The sequence below is a fragment of the Myotis nattereri genome (genome assembly GCF_964212035.1).
Source record: "Myotis nattereri genome assembly, chromosome: 2".
Lineage (NCBI taxonomy): Eukaryota > Metazoa > Chordata > Mammalia > Chiroptera > Vespertilionidae > Myotis > Myotis nattereri.
The window spans coordinates 167516928-167525312 of NC_138076.1; positions in this window are offsets into that span (position 1 = coordinate 167516928).

The window sequence follows — 8385 nt, forward strand, 5'->3', positions numbered from 1 at the left end:
ATCATTGCTGGTATAGATCAGTTAAGAGTCTTTTCTATATTAATGCCTCCTGATACTGTTTTAGGATACCTACCATGTCTGCTTTTAGATCTGTGTATATGTCATGAACCAGCTTATGGGCTGTGCATGAAGCTTTTGCATTGTCTTTGGATTAGCAGTGTGCCTGTCAAGTAGCATGCATATTGTCCAAATTCTCACAAACTTAGGCTTCAAAGGGTTGTGTGGTTTCTTCTCTCCCCTCACACTTTCAAAGGGTGAGAAATGGGATTTTTACATCCAAAGTTAGTCCAGTAAACATGGTTTCCCCCAACCCCCTTTTAACCTAAATTATCAAGGATAAGTGGTGGTAAGCAGGCCTGGAGCCTCAAGTTCTGTAAATCTCATTCCTAAACTTTGATTGAATCTCATGTTGGCAAAAACTAATACCTGTGGATTGTCCTTAAGGCTGGTAATACCTGTGTTGCTCTTAGCTGAACTCTTAATGAAGCATTTATCTAAAGCTAAATTGGTCTTCTGAAGTATCAGTTATGCTTTTTGGGTTTAGAAAACACTTGGGAATTAGTTTAGTCTATTCACTCATGAATCAATGTGTTTCTATATCTGAGACCCTCAGCTTGCTTCTTTTTCTTTTTTAAAAATGATTTTAGTGTTTTGATTTAATGCATTCTTTTTTATAGTTCTGTATTACTGGCTTCACCTGTGAAAATAGAAATAAAATTTCCAGTTAGAAACAGCATTGGATTAGGATACAGAAATAAAATCATGGTAACTTTAGTGCTGAATTTCCTTAAGCCTCTGCTATCTAATTCCCATATTGGAAATGGCATACCCCTCATACCTTGCTTCTTGGACGAAGGCAACTAGAGGGGGATCTTATCCCAGTATGGTTGGATTTTAAACATCTGTGTTTCCCACAGAAACGTGGGAACTGTGGGAACTTGGGAAATTATTACTTTTTTAAAAGGATTATTATTTTGTTGATGAATTATTTTGATACTAATGCTAGGAAAAGGGAGATTCTAGACCATTTTGAAGTTAGAATACAAATACTATTCTCTAGGGTTTGGGAGAATTTAAGCAGTCTATGCAACCCTTCACATGTTGAGAAATAAGCCTTCTGCAGTTCCACTTAAACTTTCAGTGATTTTGATACCTCCCCAAATTTCTCATGTTGCTGCTTGTTAACACAGCTTTTAACTGAGTATTTGCTCCTGATGGTTTAAGAAATGTTATGTGGTATCACCCTGTCAAGTTTTATTTTATCTTTTTATACTTCTGGATGTGAGTTTTAAACAAGCATGGTACTGTAATCCTGCCTGATAGAATGGTCTAGGATGATAATTATTTTTTAATGGGCGACCTTTCCATTTTAATGTTTCTAAAGTATTTAATATAAACTTGGCATTGGAAAAGGGAGGAAAAGAAAAAGAATGTTTACTAAAAAGTAGTATCTACTCTCCCCTTTTATGAGTGTGTGTATTCATGGTTGAATGAAAAGAAGAAAAAGATCTTGAGTTTTTTGTCATGTTAAGTGTGGAGAGGGATGCTTGACAGCATGCTAATTGAAGCCAGAGCAAATATGTATTCATCAGGTTATCAGGAAGTCTTCATTTGAAAGCTGAGGACCTAACTGATTAGTGGTTAATCACTTTGAAATTGATTACAAGATGGAGATGCTGGCTGGGTTAAGCACTCAAAGAAAAGAATGCAGCAGCCTAATTTAGTGTTAACTTAGGTTTCTGGATTTAAACTGACCTTGTTCCCACCTGAACTCCACACACCTAAAATTGTCCGTTTTCTTACCAGACCAAAGAGCAAAGAAGGAAAAAGAAAAGTAAAATACTTTACCAATCTATGTCACTCAGGTACAATTTTGTGGTGATATTTTTGTCTGTTTTCTTTGTATTGCTCTTAAGAATCCTTTCTCAGCATATTATTCTGCTGTTGCCTCTTTCCTCCTTGGGGCATCTCACTTCTGGATGCTACCCCTGGTATCTCTACTGTTGTTATGTGAATGATAGGATGTAAGTGACCATTACAGTAAGGGCTCTTTGTAAAAAAAATTAAAAATTGTTTTTTAAATTTAAAAAAAGGATGTTGTATACATTTTATAGTCTGGCTATCAGTTTGATATATTGCTGTCAAGTATGTTTCTCAATCTGTATTTATCCATCCCATCAATAAATGTTAATTATAAAACACTCATTGTTATTTTTGCATACTGAGTCTTCAAGCTAGTCTTTAACTGCCATTTTATTGCTCTTACTGTAGTTTTGTTTTACTTTCGATAGTAGTATGTACCTTCTTACTACACAAGATCCTATGGGAATTGAGTCCATTGGAAAGGCCTAAGATTTGGTCATCACAATGAACCGGAGAGTATAAAGTATGATGTAGGAAACCCTCATTTAATATTGTGTGGATACCTGAGAGAGTAACTGCTACACAAAAAATACATAGCTCTAACAGATGGTAGCAATATGTACTCCTTACCTAGCAAGCACTATCAACATGATTCATAATATTATACATGGTTTTGAAAAATATGAAATGGTATAGATAAGGAGTGCATTTGAAAGGAAAAAATAACAGCATTCTTGGTGGTACCTGAAAAATTGATAGTGAATACTCTTTTCCTGGGATATAATAAAACTGTACACACAGGTAAATCTTGTTCGTTACACATTTAAAGGGAAAGTATTTTTATGCTAAAGTACTCCAGAATTATAACACAGAGTTAGCAGTAGTTATAGTTTATTTATTTATTTTTTATTTTATTTTATTTTTTTAAAATATATTTTATTGATTTTTTACAGAGAGGAAGGGAGAGAGATAGTCAGAAACATCGATGAGAGAGAAACATCGATCAGCCGCCTCCTGCACATCTCCTATTGGGGATGTGCCTGCAACCCAGGTACATGCCCCTGACCGGAATCGAACCTGGGACCCTTCAGTCCACAGGCTGACGCTCTATCTACTGAGCCAAACCGGTTTCGGCTATAGTTTAAAAGCTCTAAAAGGAAAAAATAAATTGAACAGAATTATATATGTTTCTGAAAAATCATTTGAGTTCTGTTCATTTATTCCATTTTTAAAAATAAGAGTTTTGTTTACTGTGTACATCTGAAACTTTTGTGGACGTCACTGTCATTTTAGAAATTCTGGTCAGGTCTGAATGAAAGAATAGGAAAATAGTGATTTGCCTTTGTTAAGAGAGTTAATATCAACTGTACCATCCTTGGGAATAGATGAAAACAAATCAATATAAAGGTTGTGTACAATTGTATCCCCAATTACAGGGTTTGTTAAGCTAACTGATGCAGAGCTAGGCTTATAAGTTTTCCTCACACTGTAAAAATTTTTACTTTTGGTTTAAGAGAGAGAGAAACATCCATGTAAGAGAGAAACATCAATCAGTTGCCTCCTGCATGCGCCCTGACTGGGGAATTGAACCAAAAACCTGGGTATGTGCCCTGACCAGGAATTGAACCTTCCATCTTTTGGTGTACAGGATGACGCTCTAACCAACTGAGCTACACCAGCCAGAGCTCCACATTTTTTTTTTTTAAATTATTGTCTAAAGTTTTACATATAGTTCCTTCTCCCCCAATTGACCCCTCCCCATCCCAGGCAAGCCCCCACCGCCTCAGTGTTTGTGTCCATTGGTTATGCTAATATGCATGCATACAAGTCTTTGACTGCTCTCTAACCCTCCCCTCCCCTACTCTTCTCACACTTTTGAGACCTAAATAAATTGGTTTGATCTCTATCATTCAACTTCAGAAAGTTTGAAGCCTTTTTCTATGACTCCTGTGGATTCCATCAGAAACTTATACAAGGTGGGGCAAAAGTAGGTCTACAATTGTTAAGATGGAAAAAGGATACAATGCTATCTAATAATAGACAAACATGGTAATTGACCGTACCTTTGCTATGCCTCCCATTGGATAATCAGAGTGATATGCAAATTAACCGTCAACAAAGATGGCAACTAATTTGCATACGTAGGCTCCAAGCGGCGGAGGGAAGACTGAAGACTGAAGGCGGCTCGGGCCAGAGCGAAGGCCTGGGTTCCGGGTGCCAGAGGAAAACCTGTGCCGGCAGCCAGGAGAAGGGAAGGCCTATTGCGTGAATCTCTTGGTGCAACAGGCCTCTAGTAATAATAATAGAAGAGTAAACTTTCACATACAACTAAAAACCTACTTTTGCCCCACCCTGTATTTATTAGCTCTCGGGTCTACTTCTGAATTAATTTGGTGTATGGATTGTCACATGTCCTACTTGTGCTAACTTTTTGCACTGTGGAATTTCAGTGTAGGGAGACAAATATCATTTCACATAATACTCAAAACCAACAGATAATGAAAAGTTAAACTTGAATATAGTACTGGCCAGGTGACTCAGTTGGAGTGTCATCCTGTACACCAAAAGGTTGCAGGTTTGATCCCTGGTTGGGGTGTGTGGGTGAGGCAATTGATCCATGTCTCTCTCCCCCTTCTCTCTAAAAGGAAGTAAAAGCATTCCAAAAAACTTTAACATAGTAAGTTCTAATTTAATGTCATTGATAGATTCTTAGAAACACATCAAGTGAAATGATGGAAAGAAAACCAATTTTACTATAGGCTAATTGACAAACGAGTTAAGTTCCTATAGCATATTTCTGGTGAGAAAAAAAATCACCAAATTTGTAAATAAAGACCCGAAGCCTAATATTAAACACTGAAATAACTGTGAACTATACATTCATTTAAGAAAGAATAATAAGCCCAAACCGGTTTGGCTCAGTGGATAGAGCGTCGGCCTGCAGACTGAAAGGTCCCAGGTTTGATTCCGGTCAAGGGCATGTACCTGGGTTGCCGGCACATCCCCAGTGGGGGATGTGCAGGAGGCTGCTGATCGATGTTTCTCTCATTGATGTTTCTGACTATCTCTCTCCCTTCCTCTCTGTAAAAAATCAATAACATATATTTTTAAAAAAAGAAAGAATAATAAAAACAAGTAAGGTAATGATTTTTCAACCCACCATGGACAGGACACTATCAGGGCTCATCACACACCCATACTCAGACAGATAATTTAGACAAAACTAACTCCACGTTTTTGGGCTGTGGGAGTACCTGGAGAAAACCCACACAGACATGGGAAGAATGTGCGAACTCCACATACAGTGGCCCTGGTGGGAAGTGCTTTGTTCTCAAAGTTATAACAAAACGATGTTGAACACAAGGAAGTTAATTGAGGACCTGCTATACTAGAGACACCTTTTCTGAAAAGCAGTTTCAGACACTTCCTTGCCCTTCATTTATTCCTTCCCTAGAAAATAGTACCTACCAAATACTGTGTACTGATTACTGATGCGAATATGGTAGTAAGAAAAAAAAAAAAAGCCCTGGCTGGTTTGGCTCAGTGGATAGAGCGTCGGCCTGCGGACTGAAGGGTCCCAGGTTCGATTCCGGTCAGGGGCATGTGCCTTGGTTGCGGGCACATCCCCAGTAGGGAGTGTGCAGGAGGTGGCTGGTTGATGTTTCTCTCTCATCAATGTTTCTAACTATCCCTCTCCCTTCCTCTCTGTAAAAAATCAGTAAAATATATTTAAAAAACAAAAAAAGAAAGAAAGCATCCTGTCCTTGTAGAACTTATATTCTAGTTGTATGGAGACAAAACAGTTCAATAATAAGAACTTTGGAGAATGCAAAGCAGGGAAGGAGGGACAGAGAGAGAGACAGAGTGTGTGTGCAGGTAAGTAGAATGTTGAAATTGGAAATAAGATGGCTAGGGAGGAAGGTCTCACGAAATTACAATTCAGCAAAGATCTGAAAGGTGAGAGAGCAAGCCATGGAAATAGTTGGGGTAAGAGCATTCCAGGAAACAAATGCAAAGGTTCTGAGGTAGTAGAGCAAGGAGGCCAGTATGAAAATAGTGAGGAGAGGAGAGGAGTAGAATATGTGGTTAGAGGGGAAATAAAAGGCTAGATGTTGTAGGGCCTTGTAAGCCATTATAGAGATAGTGAAATAGGGCACCACTGAAACATTTTGTGCAGAGAAGTGACATGCTCTAGCTTAGGTTTTAAAATGTTCATTTGGAAAAAATTTTTAAAAAATGTTCATTTGGGCTTCTGTTCAAAATGGATTGTAGGAATCAAGGGTAAAGAGGCTCACAATAATTAAGGTTAAGAGAAAAGAGTGGCTTGAACCGGTTGGAAGTGCTAAAGATAAAGAGAAGTTACATATCTTAAAGTTGGAGCCAGTAGTGTCTGCTTATAAGGTTAGAAGACAAAGAAGTCAAGGATGACTGCCACTTGTTTGGCCTGACCAACTGGAAGGATGGAGTTGTCATATACTGAGATGAGGATGACTATAGAAAAAGCAAGAGTTTGGCCCAGATTGTGTGGCTCAGTGCTGAGCATTGACCCATGAACCAAGAGGTTCAGTTTGATTCCTGGTCAGGGCACATGCCTGGGTTGTGGGCTCGATCTCCAGCGGGGGACGTGCAGGAGGCAGCCAATTGGTGTCTCTTTCATCAATGTTTCTATCTCTCCCTCTCCCTTCCTTTCTAAAATCAATAAAAACATTAAAATAAAATAAAGAGCAAGAGTTTGGCATTCTCTCTCTCATCTCTCTCTCTCTCTTTCTCTCTCTCTCTCTCTCTCTCCCCCTCCCTCCCTCCCTCTCTCAACACACACACACTTTTCTCTAGGATTAGTCCCCAAAACTCCCAAATTTTCAAAAATTATTTCCTTCAAGAATTCTTTCCAATTGCACTCTTCCTCCCAGGAGTACACCCATGCCTTTCCCTTCTCTATCTTCTTCCCCCATAGGCATGCGTCTTCTACCCTCTAGCAGTGGCTATTGGGGGCTCTTCCCAGGTTAACCCCTTGAACCTGTCTCCAAGGCTTCCTTTTCTCTGACTTTCCCGGTGGGTCAAAGCAGCCCCACCCTAGGTTTTCTCTTGTTGCTTCTGTCCTAAGACCTGCCTTATTTCACTGTCCCTAGCTTTAAAAAGGTACTCTCAAAATTTAAAAAAAAGAATTCATCTTTCCCAACCTCAACAAACACCCTCACTCAGGTCCACTTTAACCGATTCAGTAGCTAACAAAAGAGTGCAGTGGATTAAAAACAGCCATCTACTTTGTTAAACAGCACAAAGAATTTGTTAATATCGTGACCCTTAAATAATATCTGCCCCTTCTCCAACTTGGAAGGAAGTGGTTCTAAATAGTACTTTTTGTCTGTTCGGGGCTCAGCAGGAGGATTTTTTTTTTTTTTAACTAAGACCTTCAGTAGAGCCTCTAACTAAACAAAATCTTGGTTGCATCTCTAACTAGTTCTTAACTCCTCTTTACATTGTTCCCAATAATAGTTTTAATACTGCCGGGAGCCGGTCCATCCTTGCTGTTTCAAAGGACCTGGCATATATGGCATACTGTTCTTAATATGTTTGCTCATCTTCTTGGCACTATGTGTTTTAACCAAGGTCTCTGAGAAAGGCTGTTTCCCCAGGTAGGGATTTTCCCCTGAAGTTAGGGAGGGAATAAAATCCCTTAACTAAGTGCCAGGCGGGTAATTAATCACTTTAACTACGAATAATCATGCTTAAGCTACATAATCTTTACTCCCTGGAATGGAGATAAGAAACGCCCTAACCTTTGTAATAGAGATTGATAGGATTGGAATCAACTGGTATAAATACAGTTGAAACAAGACAACAGCAGACAGAACTTAGGAGACAGAGAGAGAGACAGAACCTAGGCACAGAACCTACACAGAACGTTCTCTAGAGACAGAAGAACTTCGCTGGAGAGAACATGGCAAAAGATCCTGGACAGAAACTGGCCTCAGAACCTAGAGACAGAACCTAGCGAGAGAACATGGCAAAAGATCCTGGACTGAACCTGACTACAGAAATTGGCAAGAGAACCTGACTAGAACCTGGTGACTGAACCTGGCTGGAGAACCTGGACAGAACCTGGCTGGAGAACCTAGCAAGCGAACATGGCTACAGAACCTGGCTGGAGAACCTAGCAAGAGATCCTAGCCAGAACTTCGCTGGAGATCCAGACCAGAACTTGGCTGGAGATCCTGGCTAGAGATCCTGGCTAGGCTGCTGATCAACTGAACTCCGTCTCCATGTCATTCCTTCTTCGCCGACTCTGTCCACACCTTTGGGGACCCCTGGACCTGCTGGGGTTGGACCCCGGCATAATACTCCTTTTTTACATTGCCACATTTGATTGCAGATTCTGATTCCAAGATTTTCTGTAATGTGACTGCCTCTGGCTAGTTTTGAGTTATAGGGTATTTATAACAAATGTCTTCTTTGTACCCTCTGAGGGTTGGATTTTATAAATCGTAGCTGCTATTATGTTAGTATTGCATCCACGTTTCC